The sequence below is a fragment of the Peromyscus maniculatus genome, chromosome 22 (genome assembly GCF_049852395.1).
Source record: "Peromyscus maniculatus bairdii isolate BWxNUB_F1_BW_parent chromosome 22, HU_Pman_BW_mat_3.1, whole genome shotgun sequence".
In the NCBI taxonomy this organism is placed as follows: Eukaryota; Metazoa; Chordata; class Mammalia; order Rodentia; family Cricetidae; genus Peromyscus; species Peromyscus maniculatus.
This window is the reverse complement of record NC_134873.1, coordinates 19,612,547-19,627,351: the sequence shown is the minus strand read 5'-3', so window position 1 is coordinate 19,627,351 and position 14,805 is coordinate 19,612,547. Positions and strand designations below refer to the sequence as shown.

The 14,805-nt window shown below is 38.9% G+C and overlaps 1 protein-coding gene across 5 annotated transcripts in view; it reads left to right on the top strand.

Annotated features, from left to right (window-relative positions):
* Ncoa1 (nuclear receptor coactivator 1) overlaps positions 1–14,805 on the top strand; it is a 201,692-nt gene that overhangs the window by 97,253 nt on the left and 89,634 nt on the right. The window lies entirely within an intron of this gene.

Sequence of the window (14,805 nt, the reverse complement as noted above, 5' to 3'; positions counted from 1 at the left end):
TATGAGCCATGGCCTCTGCTTCAGTTCCTGCCTCCAGTTTAGTTCCCGCCTTGCCTTCTCCCAATGGTGTCTAACCTGTAAGCTAAAATAAATCATTAGTTTGGGTCAGGGTTTTAATAGCAACCGAAAGCAAACTAAAGCAGGTAGCACATATGAGAAGTATGCATTAGTCCTAGCTATTAGTATTGCTAATACTAGTACTTAAAACTTGATTCTAAGTTCTTCATGTACATTTCTTACAGCAACTCTATAGCTCTACTACTCCCACTTTATAAACTAGCACACAGGAAATGAATTATCCAAGATTACCTAGCTAGTAGGTAGCAACGCTGTATTTGAACAGTCTCCAGAGCAAGTAGTCTTACCTCTTATCTCTGTGTGTCTAGATATTTCACAAATTCATTTTATTGCTTTCTAACATTGTAAAATGGAGCGAAGAAAAGAAACCCGAGTCCTTACGTACATGTTCATGTGGATTCAGTATGGATAATGGGTAAGCAGAATAACAATGGAGAGATGGTGTCAACTCCTAGGTTGGTTTAGGTATAAATTTGTCTTTTCTGAACAGATCCTCTCATTAGTAAAGGAATTGTTTTTACTTATAGGGTTTTGAAGAAATGAAATTAAATAGAGCCTAAATACATGGCTGGGTATAGAGTAGATAGTATCTTGACTTCCATGTACACAGTGTAATGTTTGCGGAGCAGTAACAATGCTGGAGTGGCCATCACGGGGCTGGCTGGCATGTCGCTGGAAGCAGATACTGGTACTTCTGAGAATCTGCTTCGTGCCAAGCACTGTTCTGAGCTTCAGCCATGAGACAGCAAAGGCTTATCCGTAATCTTAAGAAGGAAGCATTTGAGATGCTCCCCCCCCCCCATGGGACTTTATAATGCTATCCCACAAACCTACCATGCTAGACAGGATAGACTGGAGTCTTTATGGCATGGTTGAGGAGGGTGGCAGGAACATTAACGTGACAGCGTATTGTAGTGGCTCTGGGGGGCACTGACTTCCAGGTACCTTTTAGTATAAACATTCAGACCTAATTGTGGTTTTAAATGTTGTGATTGTTTGGGCAGGCCCCAAAAAATAGTTTTTGAGCCTGCAAATCATGATGTGTCCCATTTTTTATGTCCACCGGTTTTCTTTTTACCTTTTACTCCTATCCTGTCTTTTCACTTCTTCTTCCAGTGTTCATCGCCCCTCCTCCACAGGGCTGCGGTGTTTCTAGAGGATGGGAAGTGCATCCTCCTTTCTCTACATTCCCCCTTGGTCATCTCATGTGCCACACTACAGCGTCAATGCTAGTGATCCCAAGAGCTGTAAATCCCCGTCCTTATAAGTCAGCGGCACATATCCACTTAGATGTCCTGTTGCCACCTCATAATTAATGTGTACATAATTGAATTTATTAGCCTTCCCTCAGACATCTGTTATCTACCATATGCCCAGGCTTGGCTAACTGACATTAATGAGCCTCCCATGCCAGGATCCTTGGTATTTCCAGGAGTGTAAACAAAGTTTCAGCCAGGAGATAGATGCCTCATTGCAATTTTGTTGTTGGTTTGCTTAAAAAATAAAAAGGATTGATTTTTTTTGTGTGTGGATGAGTGTTTTGCCTGGAAGGATGTGCACCACTTGTATGCTGGTGCCTGCAGAGGTCAGAAGAGGGTGTCGGATCCCCTGGCACTGGAGTTATGGATGTTTGTGCGCCACCAGATGGCTTTTGGAAGATGAAATGTGGGTCCTCTGAGAGAATAACAAGTGCTCTTAACTGCCGAGCCAACTCTCTATCTTGTTCCATAATGTTGTTTTTAATAGGAAAAAATGGAACAAATCTAAGTCCTATACATAATTTCATTAATATGTGCATCATGGTTTTATAGTCATTAAAATTAAAGTATGTATTTGTCTATATTTGTAAACAGTGCATATACAGGTAGTTGATTCTAGGTTGTACAGTTATAGATGATTTGTTCATTCTCTCCATTTACCTGTATGCTCTGAAGTTATACAGCAAAAGTAAATAACTCTCATGATTCGCACTCGCTGATAGACAGCTTGTCTTTGTCACTCCCAGCCCTTGCTGTCCAATGTCTTGTTTACCCAACTGTTGCTGCTCATTCAGCTGGGTGATTTTGCGATCACAGCTCTCCCTTGCTCAGCTGCCAGTGCCATGTTTAAGAATTGTGGCTGGTAGAGTTCTTCCTTTGCTTAACCTTTATACTTAAGTTACTTCATATTTAATCACCAAAGCCATCAAGAGGAAACATAATGTTTGTCCTTGCTGTCCAGACTTTCAGCCAGATGGACTTTAGCCAACTCAAGAGTTCATGTATGCCAGTCTTAACAAATTGGTTTTCTCTTCTGTGGTACTTGTATTGGCATCTTACTTAAAGCATCACACGTGGTCGGCAAGTGTGATATGATTGAGCTGCACCCCCAGTCCTGAAGTCAGTGTTTACTGGAACACAGAATCAGGCCAGATGTGGGGAGGGGTGGAAGACAGCGAGCAAAGGGAGAGAGAGGGAGGAAATAGGCCTCAGACCCGGCCTTTGCATTTCCGTTCTGCTCTGCAGTGGGCCGTAACTGTGCCCTTAGTGGCTGTTTGTGGGGATGTTTGTTTGCTTGCTCTTCTATTCCGTGGATAATTTCTTGGTTTTAAGAGTTTGGTGAGAACAAATAGCCAAGTAATGAAAGTCCATTTTCGTGTCCGTTCTTTTATCAGTAGATCTTGTCAAGAGTCTATTTATTGAAGCATGCTAGTAGTCCCAGAATATAATTATACTTGCAATTTTTTTTTTCTTTCAGGGAGTTTGTGGCATATTCCAGATGGTCAGATAGGAAAACATATATGTTTTGCACTGTCTTCTCATTTATGACTAAGAATTTGATATTACTTGCCTCTTACATTCCCTTTATTGTTTTAGTGAATTTAAACCTGAGAAGAATTTAAACATGTGATTAAACCCTTCTATGGTCAGCATTTAACAAGGGTCTTTCATAAATTCTTTGCCCCTGTTAATTGCTTAATTGTGTCAACTTAAGCATCATTCCAATAAGCCAATTGCATCCTAAGTGGCAGTCCTTTATGAACGGTGGTCTAAATTTATTCTTGCATTCATTTGAATGCGTTTTTAGACTTAAAATTAGATGGTAAACCTTCTTGAAAAACACGTATGTGAAATTGAAAAAGAATGATTTTCCAAACTGTTGAAAGTTCTTTGACTTTTTCAAGTACTAAAATGGCCTTAGACTCAAAGTCAGTGAAATAGTGTGCTTTCAAATTTAATACTAGTGGTGATGACTTTTCATTGATCCATGCACACTGTCTTTACTACCTATCTCATCTTCTACCTGCTCGCATCTGAAAAGTCACTTTACCCAGATCTAGCCCATGAACTCAGCACAATGAATCCCAGAGGCCCAGATCCAGAACTCATGGCTCCCTAAACCATTATGTGCTTTTTAGAATTTTTTTAAAATTTATTTTTATTATTTTAAACTGTGTATTGTGTACACACACCTGAGTGAAGGTGTTGGATTCCCTAGAAGCTAGAGTTATAAATGGTTGTCAGCTACCTGGTGTGGGTGCTAGGATCCCAACTTGGGTCCTCTGGAAGCGCAGTACATGCTCTTAACTGCTGAGCCATCTCTCCAGGCCTCCTTGCCTTTCCTAGTAGGTTGTTTTACAGTGATTCAACTTCACCACTGTATGCATCTGTGCCTGTGTTTGTGTATGTGTGTGTATGTATAGCAAATTTGATATAATTAAGTTTAACTCATACAACAAGTAACCACATTCAAGGTTTTAATAAGGAATGTGTTTGAGAATATCAAAAACCACTATGGACAAATTTAGTTCTTGTCTTAATTGTGTGTTTTTATTTTTATTTTTTAAAGTTTTTAAATATTTATTTTGATTTTTTTTTGTGTATGGATGTTTGCCTGAATTTATGTGCACCATGTGCATGTGGAAGCCAGAAGAGGGTGTTAGGATCCTTTGGACCTGGAAATGCAGATGACTTTGAGCCACCAGGTGGGTGTGAGGTTTGCACCCGAGGCCTCTGCAGGAGCAGCAAGTGCTTTTGACTGCTGGACCACCTCTCCAGCACTTGTGTATATGAGAGGCTTCTGTTCACTTACTTGTCTTGCATAATGAAATTTGGTTTTTATACAAAAGGTAAGCTAAGACGGGCTTCATTTTAAAATAATCATTATACGAGGATCCCACTGAAGGAAATGTCTTTAATACATTTACAGGATGACATTTGGAGAAAAGAGAATAAGATTTGATATATAAACGTTCAGATATTAAAAAAAAAGTTTCAGGTATCATTATGTATGACTTTTCTACTCCAGTCTGTTAAGAGGTATCTGTATGCAATGAAACTTAGTGGGAAGTGTCCCTATGGTTTGTAGGAAGAAATAATTACATGATACTTAAGAAGAAATGCTAGTTTTGACACACAATATCTTTCTTCTGGCTAACTAAACTATACTTTGTAGCGCCCCAGTTCCTACCTACCCAACCTAAATAATGAATTGGAAAGAATTATTAACCATGGTGTAAGAAAGTCTGCTTGTCCAGCTGGAATACTGCATTGAACCCCAGATTTTGATACATTTATAAAATTGTTCTTTACAGGAGAGGAGATGGTGTCCTTAGCTTTCACCCACTCAGTCATCTAAACTCTTGGTATTTTGTTGATGAATGATAGGTTCCTTTTTTTAGGAAATGTACTGCTAAACGAAGGAAATACACACACACACACACACACACACAGAGAGAGAGAGAGAGAGAGAGAGAGAGAGAGAGAGAGAGAGAGAGAGAGAGAGAGAGAGAGAGAGGAGAGAGAGAGAGAAAATACTTAACTCTCTACAGATCAACATTAGAAGATTTTGTTTAAGGTATTTTCCAGGAAGTAGAGGGATACCGCTGAGGTTTTGGACTGACTCTTAGATTGGATATATAATTGACGGAGTGAAAGAGGAGCAGGAAGACTATGTATAGAGCAGGGGTCAGCGAACTTTGTCTATCAGTGACCAGATGGTAAAGATGTAGACATTGCTGACCATGCAGCAACTACTCAGCCCAGCTGGTGGAGTACAAAATTAGCCAGGGAGTGTAGCAGATGAACACGGCTGTACCCAGCAAACTCAGCTCACCGCAGTAAAACAGCTTTATTTATTTATTGATTTATTTATTTATTTATTGTGCCGTGAAACACTGATCTTTATTTCTCTAGCCATTTAAAAAAAAAAACGTAAAAGACATCAACGAGCCCTGCTTAGCCCAGGAACAGTAGCGCAGTTGTTTGCTGAGCCCTGGTTTAGACTAGGGACCCGACAGTGGAGGATGGACAGCGTTAGTGTCTGCCTGCCCTGCTCATTTCAGGCATGCCAAAGGAAAAGTTGCCCACGCTAACTGCAGATAGTAAGTCTTGTTAATCTTTTTAACCACTGCTGCGCTAAAATCTGTTGTTTTATTCTTTTGATTGATTTCTCATTTGAGTTGATCCTTTCATCTTTTTTGCTTTTGTTTTTTAGCTTTTTAAGAGCAAAACTCAAAAATTAAGGCAATAGCATCCTCTCTGTTAATTTTTAACATGTGTTACTGTTTGTATTTTTCATTATTATTTTTCATTATCTGTTTTAATTTTCCAAATTCTGTTTTTGTTAATTATTTAGAATGTATTAATGTTAAATATTTGGAGCTTTGGAATTTTTCTAAATGTTATGTATTGCTTTTTAATTTATTTCAGTTATATTTACCATATTCCAGTGAGTTTAATACTTTTAAAAACAAAAACAAAAACTGTCAGGTGTAAGTGGTATGTAATATGGGTCAGACTTCCTGAGTTGTTACTGTTTTTGTTTCTGAGGCATCTCTCCTCCTATCAATTGCTGAGAGAAAAGCTTGAAATTCTCCAGTTACAGACGGCAAGATGCCTCAGCAGGTCGAGTTCTTGTGAGCACAAGCCTGCATACCTGAGTTCAGTCCCCTGTCTCATACAGGGGCAGGAGAGAACCAACTCCCAAAAGTGATTCTCTGATCTCCACATGTGCACTTTGACAAAGCAAGCACCTGTGCTCGCTCACACACACACACACACACACACACACACACACACACACACACACACATTATTATACTTCTTTTTCTTCATTTATTTAGTTTACTTTTTGTCATATTTTTGAGTCCTGTCATTATAGGCTATGTTAATGAGAAGGCTTAAATTATAGTTATGTGAATGCAGGATGTGAATTCTTTGTGGATGACTGCTAAAGGTGTGGATGACTGCTAAAACTGTGATTAATTAGTGATTAGGAATATAACATTGTGAGGCAGACTAAGGACAGGGGTCAGACCTATTGTTGAAGTGCTCAGAGTTGGATTGCTAACAATGTGGAATGTAATTAACATGATGTTGGTCTGATATACACCGGACAGAAATAGTCAGTAGGAGTCATGTATGTTGGCACCTGCCCATAACCTCCACATTCAAGTGGATGAGGCAGAAAGATAGCCTTAAGTTCAAGGCTAGAGATACAGGGAAATAGTAAGGGTGTAATAATGACTTTGAGCAATAGATATGAGGATTTTTTTGGTCCAATAAACATTTATTTATTCTAAAGTTTTTGAGACAGGGTTTTTGAGACTAGGCTAGCCTCAGTTCATTAAGTAGCTGAGGTTGACCTTGAACTTCTTGGGAAGCTGCCTCTACCTCCCAACTGTTAGAGTTCCAAGCACGTGCTACCACAGTCAGTGTTGGCTGTGCTGAGGGTGAAGCCCGGGACTTCCTGCACGTGCAGAAGCTCGAACTGAGCTACACCCCGGGCCCCATGGCACATCAAACTTTGAATGTTACCTGGATGTCCAAATGGTGGCATATATAAATAATAAGTTCAAGATTGGTGGAAGAGGATTAGAACCACTGAAATAATTTTGGAGTTAAGATTTTTGTATAGGATCAGGAGAGCACGCGCCCAGTGTGTATGATGACATGGGTCTGATCCCCAATACAGAAGAGGAAAAACACAGCTTTTATATGTGGTCTTGACTGAGATGTCACTTTTACTTATAAACTCTGTTTATTCACCCAATCTAAAGTTACAGGACATTGCCTCTCTTGTTCACTGCTGTATTCCAGTGTTTGATACAGTGCCTTCCACATACTGAGTTCTTACATATTATTTTATGATTGAAATACTATTACCAAAAAATGAAGTATACTTAGTAAATTAAATATATAATTTGTTTTAAAAATACCTCACTAATGTTTACCACACATTTCTTAAAGCCCCTGTTTAGCACTCCTCCTCCTACCCACAAGGGACTGTGCATGTTAGTGTGGAGAACAGACAGTTAAGTGTGACCATATGTTTACACACCTTGTTATGTGACTGGAACTTTTCATTCCATAAAGAATAGAGTTAATTACTAAAGCCTCTATGTTTGTATGGTGATCATGCCTTTTGTTCATGTATGTATGTGAACAGGCCATTTGTAATTTAGCTGTATGAGAAAATGAAATACAAATACCTACATACAAATAATTTTATGTTTAATTTTAATGAGTATTATCTGCTCCCTTTAAAGGTAAAAAGAGCTTTGCATATAAGACTAGATCTGTTAATTAACAATATGGTAGAATAGATTCAAGCTTCATAACAAAAATAATCAACAATATAAGCACACATCTGATAAATATATGCTGATTTTAACTGTTAGCTAAGGTGATTTAATCTTGGGTTTTTTTTTAAGCATTTAATAAAATTACTTCTAATAAATATCAAACCTATATTGATAATTGAGATACTTGAACAATGTTTTGGGTGTTTTCATTTTTGTTTGAAATTGGGTCTCATTATGTAGTCTTGTGTAGCTTGTAACTTACTGTGTACACCAAGGTGACCTCAAAGTCATAGAGATCCACCTGCCTCTGTTTCCCCAGTGCTAGGATTAAAGGCGAGCACCACCAGGGCTAGCCCTGTGATAGTGTTCTAGAAAACGAGAATATCTTGATCTGGGTGGTCCTTGCCAGATGCTTTCTAATTTGGCAAAGCTATTCTTTAGCCAAGAACTAAATCTTTGCAGTTTAGGTGTTAGGTTTAGTGTTCAGCTAATTGAATATGGACTGTTAACACCAGGTGTTTCTCTTCCCCTGCCAGAAAAGGAGGGGCGTGGAGAGGAGGAGGGAGTTTGCGCTGCACAGTGAAGCCGCAGAAGTGGGCTTTTCCTAAGCTGTCGAGACCCACCAGCAGCTTCACCAACTTCTTAGTGTCCCTTCTTCTCTGTGTTCTCAGATTTAAAATATCCACACGGGAGTGTTGGTTTAGTGGGGGAGACAACAGTAAATACAGTCACACAGCGAATATGTAAATTAAAAATGTGGTAAATTAAAAAAAGTCTGAGGGAACATTCACAGCAGAGACTATGTTGGAATGGAGGCCTCGCAGTGGGGAAGAAAAGCTGGGGAGGACCAAGTGGCTAATGCGGAGGATGCTTTGAGAACATGGACTGGGGTGAGTTTAGGATTTTATAGGAAGGCAGAAAAACCACATGGGAGAGAATGAGCAGAAGTGGGTATCAGATCTTATGTGTGCATTTGTGGTTTCTTTTTTGACAAACTACACGATTTGTTTAAATGGATGTGGTCTGAGAACGGAAGATAATTCAAGGGTAATATTGTGTGCAGTTTGGTTTCAACAGTTCCAGGGGTGTAAGGATCCTTTCTGTGAAGGGATGGAGGGAGAAAGGTCCTACGAAAAGGAGAATGGAAGGGTTTAATGGAAAGCTAGTTTTGAAATAAGTTTTAAACTTAATAATAACAAAAAGCCAGAGAGGGTGGGGAGATGGCTTAGCAGGTAGAGGGCATGCCTCTGAGCCGGACAACTTGAGTTTTATCCCTGGGCTCCACATGGTAGGAGAGGGTCTCTAGCTGTGAGCTGGGGAATGCGTGCATGGTTGTATGCACATAAACACACAAAATAAATGTAAAAAATTAAGGCAGAGGGGTGCAGATGTGGAGTTAAAATGGAGCAAAAAATAGTTAAGAGTAGTTTTTTGAGAATAATCTCCAAGGATAAATGTACTTATGTCCAGATTAATAATGCTAGAATTTACTAGTCTGAGATTTTTCTGTATTTTGTTCCCACATAAATGTTATAGTAGCTGAATTAGTCATTAATCTTTTAGCCTTAGTAGTTGATATGCAGACTGTTGAATACACAATTTTGACTGTAAATTTATAATCTGTCTTCTTAAAGAGGAAATGAGAAATGAAATTCAAGATAAAAAAAGTACTCTGGATTGGCTTCTTAATATACATTTTTTAAAACTTATCTTTAAAACTTAGAGTTTAAGCACCGGTATCTCTCTTGAAGCAGAATGAGAGTGAAAAACAAAATACAAAGGCATGTAGGTCTTCTGAAACAGGAAATATGTGGGCAATTAAAGTGATGTACAAGTCAGGGGAGAACTATGGGAGGAAGTGAGGAGATGGCTTAGTGGGTGGGAGCGCCAAAGCAAGTGAGGATCTGGGTTTGAATCTCTGGGACCTATGTCGAAAGAAAGGGAGGGGAGGGGAGGGGAGGGGAGGGGAGGGGAGGGGAGGAAGGAGAAGGAAAGGAAAAAGGGGAGGAAAGGAAAGGAAAGGAAGCCAGCTGGCATGCTGCCAGTATCTGTGACCTCTAGCATTGGGGGGACAGAGATAGGTGGATCCTAAGAACTCACCGACTACACTAAGAAAAGCTTCTGGTTCGGTACAGTTATCAAGCTCAAGCAATAAAGTAGGAAGTACCTGACGTACTCTGGTCCCCTGTGCACACAGCCTTGCATTCATTTGCATAGGCCAGACACATAAACAACATAGAGCGCGTGCGTGCGTGCGTGCGTGCGTGCGTGTGCTTACACACACACACACACACACACACACACACACACACACACACACAGTCTTCTTGGAAATACGATGCTTTACATTATTTATTGGAAAGGTGTCTGTCGAGTAGGAGGGTTAAATGTAGTTGGTTAAGGTCTACAAAACTGTTCTAAGTCATTTAAAAATACTGTGTTTTCTCAGCTAACAAGCTTGGCTTAGAACAAGTATTACCCAAAACTAAAAGTATGAAGTGGGAAAATATATAGCAGTTGGACCCCAGAATCCATATTTTTAATCATATTCCTATACACCCTCAGTCATAAGAAAGGAGTTTGGGTGCCCACAGGCAGATGTTAAGAGTTGAGATTCTATTCATTTATATTACAGTTGTGAGGTTTTATTGTAACAGTATTCCAAATTAACTAATCTTTTTTTATTGCTGGTGGACATTTGGGCTATTCCCATTTTTCCCATTATAAAAATTTCTGAATGAAAATTCTTCACTATTCTTATTTTTTTTTTTTTTTTTTTGGCTTTTCAAGACAGAGTTTCTCTGTATAACCCTGGCTGTCCTGGAGCTCTCTTTGTTAGACCAAGGTTGGCCTTGAACTCACAGAGATCTGCCTGCCTCTGCCTTCCAAGTGCTGGGAGTAAAGGCGTGCGCCATCGCTGCCCAGCATGCCAGAGACTTTCATTGCTGGCTCACTATAGAGGTCATACAACTTCCTGAGCATGCTTAGATCAAGTTTTCAACAAGATTCCCCTTGGAACTTTTTCTTTGGCCACAAAACAGCAGTTTGCATAAATTCAAACACAATCCAATTGTATTTTTCTAAAAGTCCCCTTAGGTTTACTTAGATCTTTAAAAGCTACTTGAAAATATGTATGAAGCCATAAGTCATTTTTCTGGAAAAAGATGGCAATATTTTTATAAATGAATTTTGTAATCATAAAATTAAATGAGCCTTTAAAATAAGTAAAAAAGAAAAATAAGAAAATGTTACTATTCTATTATAAAAAAAACTTTACTTTTAAAATCTTCATTTTTACCAAGTTTCTTCTCTACAGTGGTACCAATAAGGCAAGTGAATACATACTATAGCAAAATCAAACTTGACTTACTTCTGAATTGTAAATTTTAATATTAATATGAATGGCTTTAATTCCATTTTATTTATATCATTTTCAACTTAAATTTAGGGAACACAACCCTTGTGTCATTATTAGAAGAAAAATTGGTAGCATCATGTCTCATGAATTTTACAGTCTCTTCCAAGAAAAATCTTTCTTTACACTATTTTCATGCATTAAAATTTATTTGGTATAAAATTAATAAGAATCATTCTACAATTATGAAAAATGTTACAATTGTCACAGAGTGTTAATGGCTTGTTTGTGACAGCTCACTAATGGACGTCAGCATTGTTCATCTGGCTATTAATTTTACTCACTGGGAGTTTTTACTTGCTTTATTCATTTCTACCCTGTGTTAGTTTTCTGTGGCTGTGGTAAAATACTGTGACAAAAAGCAACTTTAGAAGAGAAAGGGTTTCTTTTGGTGTATGGCCCAGAGTGATAGAGTCCAACCTAGCTGGAAAGGCGTGGTACATGGGAGGCAACGCGTGGAGGACTGCAGGAGCAGGAAGCTGACTGGTCACATTGTATTCAAGGCACAGGAAGCAGAAAGAAAGAACAACAAATGGGATCAGGCTGTAGATCCTCAAAGCCCGGCCCAGTGCCATACTTCCTGTAGCAGGGCTCCACCTGCCTGAGGTTCCATAACCTTCCCCAGTGAGGACCTGAAGGAGGCGTATCTTATTCAAGCCGTAACATACTGTATCAGAAAGCATATCCTAAGGAAGATGAAAATCGTCTTACAACAAAGTTAGCCATGAATCTGCACTAATCTTAAAATAATGTGAAAGAGAACATATTTTAAATGTTATTAGTAACAAATGACTTCTGGAGTGTCCAACAGTTAATATACCTAGAGAAGAGACTCCACTGTTCTTAGAGACTGGAGTTTCTTTTAATTCCTTACAGAAAGAACATTAGGCTATGATTCCTTTTGATAACCCTCTGATAAATCAGCTGTTGCTGATGGAAAAGAGTCATTTCTGCTGCTCTCTCTAAAAGTCACAATTCCTAGTGCTACCTGTATGTACAGAGAGCATTGCTTTGATCTGTGTCACTTGCTTTCCAGTGAAACTACTGCCCAGACTTTGCTGCACATCATAGCTATTTAAAAATTTCATTTAGCCAATAATTTCACTTATTGGTTGTTTTTTAAAGACTGTCAAAATGGTGGGGTTTTTTTGCAAAGCTAAAATGTTTAAGAACATATGAAATAAGGTTGTTTGGGTTTGGTTTGGTTTGGTTTTTTGAGACAGGGTTTCTCTGCGTAGCTTTGGAGCCTGTCCTGGATCTCACTCTGTAGCCCAGGCTGGGCTCGAACTCAGAGATCTGCTTGCCTCTGCCTCCCAAGTCCTGGCGCCGCTGCCACCACCACCACCCGGCTTATGAAATAAGGTTTTAAATGTTACAAAATAAAATAACAGTAATACTAAAAAAATAAATAAATAAAGGTACAAATAGCATTGAATATTTAATCCAGGTAGACATGATAGTTTGAGCAGGCATTGAGTTTTGGTCCCTCTCCAAACCACAGTTAAGACAACAGAAGTAAAAGTAAAATCAGTGAGGAGTTTTTAAAGTCATGAATTAGAGAAAGAGGAAAATGGGAGCAACTATCAATGAAAATTTTAAGATAGGAAACAGTCTGAATACTAATAACTGTCATATTAAACCTGAGAATGCCCAGTATTATGTGGAAAAGGCTAAGAACCAGTTAAACCTGTACTGGTTATTCTTCAGAGCACTCAGTATAGGAATTTTATTCCTCTGGGGGCTGGACAAAGGACTCAGTGGTCAAGAGGACTGGCTAATCTTCCCAGCACCCACATGGCTGCTCACAACCATCTGTAGCACCAGTCCTTGGGGAGCTAATGCCCTCTCCTGGCCTCTATGGGCATTGCATGCAAGTGGTGCACATATGTACAAACAAAAATATCCATTCACATAAAATAAAAATAAATTCAAAAACCTAAAGACTTGTGTTCCTCTGAAAGTGAAAGCAAACGAAAAGAGGGTGCGGTAGCAATTGATGGCCAGGAGTCCTTCACTCTGCCACTGTGCTAACCCTTCTCTTGCCCAGTTCTCTAGTCCTGGTTTCCTAAACTGTTTCCACTGGGGGCTCCTTTTTGTCTGAGAAAATTTTACATGATCTCAGGAATAAAATAGATAAACAAATCAAACATTTATTGATAATAAGTCATATTTTTTCTAAGACAATTTTCTGTATAATCAATGACATACCACTTGTCAAAGACCAAAGTAGTTTTATTTATATATGTATATATATAAATATATATAGTTTTATATATATATGTATGTATTTATATATGTATTTATTTTTTGTGAAGAACTAAATTTTGGGCTGGAGGAATGGCTTAGTAGTTAAGAACAAAGAACAGAGAACTGGGTTCTGCTGTGGGATGGTCTGTATGTCAAATGCTCTGATTGGTCAAAAAATAAAACACTGATTGGCCAGTGGCCAGGCAGGAAGTATAGGCGGGACTAACAGAGAGGAGAACTGAGAGAACAGGAAGGTGGGAAGAGACACTGCCAGCCACCGCCATGACAAGCAGCATGTGAAGACACCAGTAAGCCACGAGCCACGTGGCAAGGTATAGATTTATAGAAATGGATTAATTTAAGCTATAAGAACAGTTAGCAAGAAGCCTGCCACGGCCATACAGTTTGTAAGCAATATTAGTCTCTGTGTTTACTTGGTTGGGTCTGAGCGGCTGTGGGACTTGCGGGTGACAAAGATTTGTCCTGACTGTGGGCAAGGCAGGAAAACTCCAGCTACAGGGTTCAATTCCCAGCACCCATATGGCAGCTTATAATTGTCTGTAACTCCAGTTCCAGGTGATCCAAAACCCTCTTCTAACCTCCACAGGCACCAGGCAACATGTATTGTACATATATACTTACAAGCAAAACACACACATAAAATAAATCAATCTTTAAGAAAAGATTAAATAAAGAATGAAATCCTGGTTGAAAGTTTGGTACTACAGGATGCAGAGCATCTTTGGCGTTTTTCAGAATTGATCAATATTTTGATTTTTTTTTAAGTTGTCAGTGCTGAGAAAGTTGCTCCACATAAATATGTAGTACAAAATGGCAAAAGCACATTTAGGACCATTTCAGAAATTACCGGAAATTTTAACCCAGTCCCAAGCCATATTCATTTAATTATCTTTTAAAACATAAAAGGAGCTAGAAAGGGGAGTCAGCAGTCCAGAGCATATGCTGCTCTCTCAGAAGACTCCAGTTTGGTTGTCAGTACCCACAGCAAGTGGTTCACAAATGCCTGTAACTCCAGATTGGACACTGTCTTCTGGCCTCTCTGGGTACACACAGACACAGAGACAGAAGGGGGGGGGGATAAAATAAAAAATCTAAAAAATCTCAAGCCACAAACAGCCATTTTCAAATCAATTTTTAATACTAGTAATTTGATTTTAATAATAGTAATTTTAATAATAGTAATTTGAGACTTAAATGCTGAAGAATGACAGTCAGAAAATACTGTCTTCATTTTTCATAATTAAACAATTATATTCTCTCAGGGTAGAAAAGTTTGTGTGGTCAGTCCAACACCATGATTCATGGCATGTGATGGTCTGACATCTGAGCTGAGGTGTTTCAGACATCACTGTTAGCATTTTGTGGTGAGCAAGCTCATGTAGTGCAGTGTGCATATTGTGTGTTTAGAACCAAAGCTACAGAGATGTCCTGAGATACAACATGAATGAGCACTGCCAGAAACATTTCAGACATGATATAT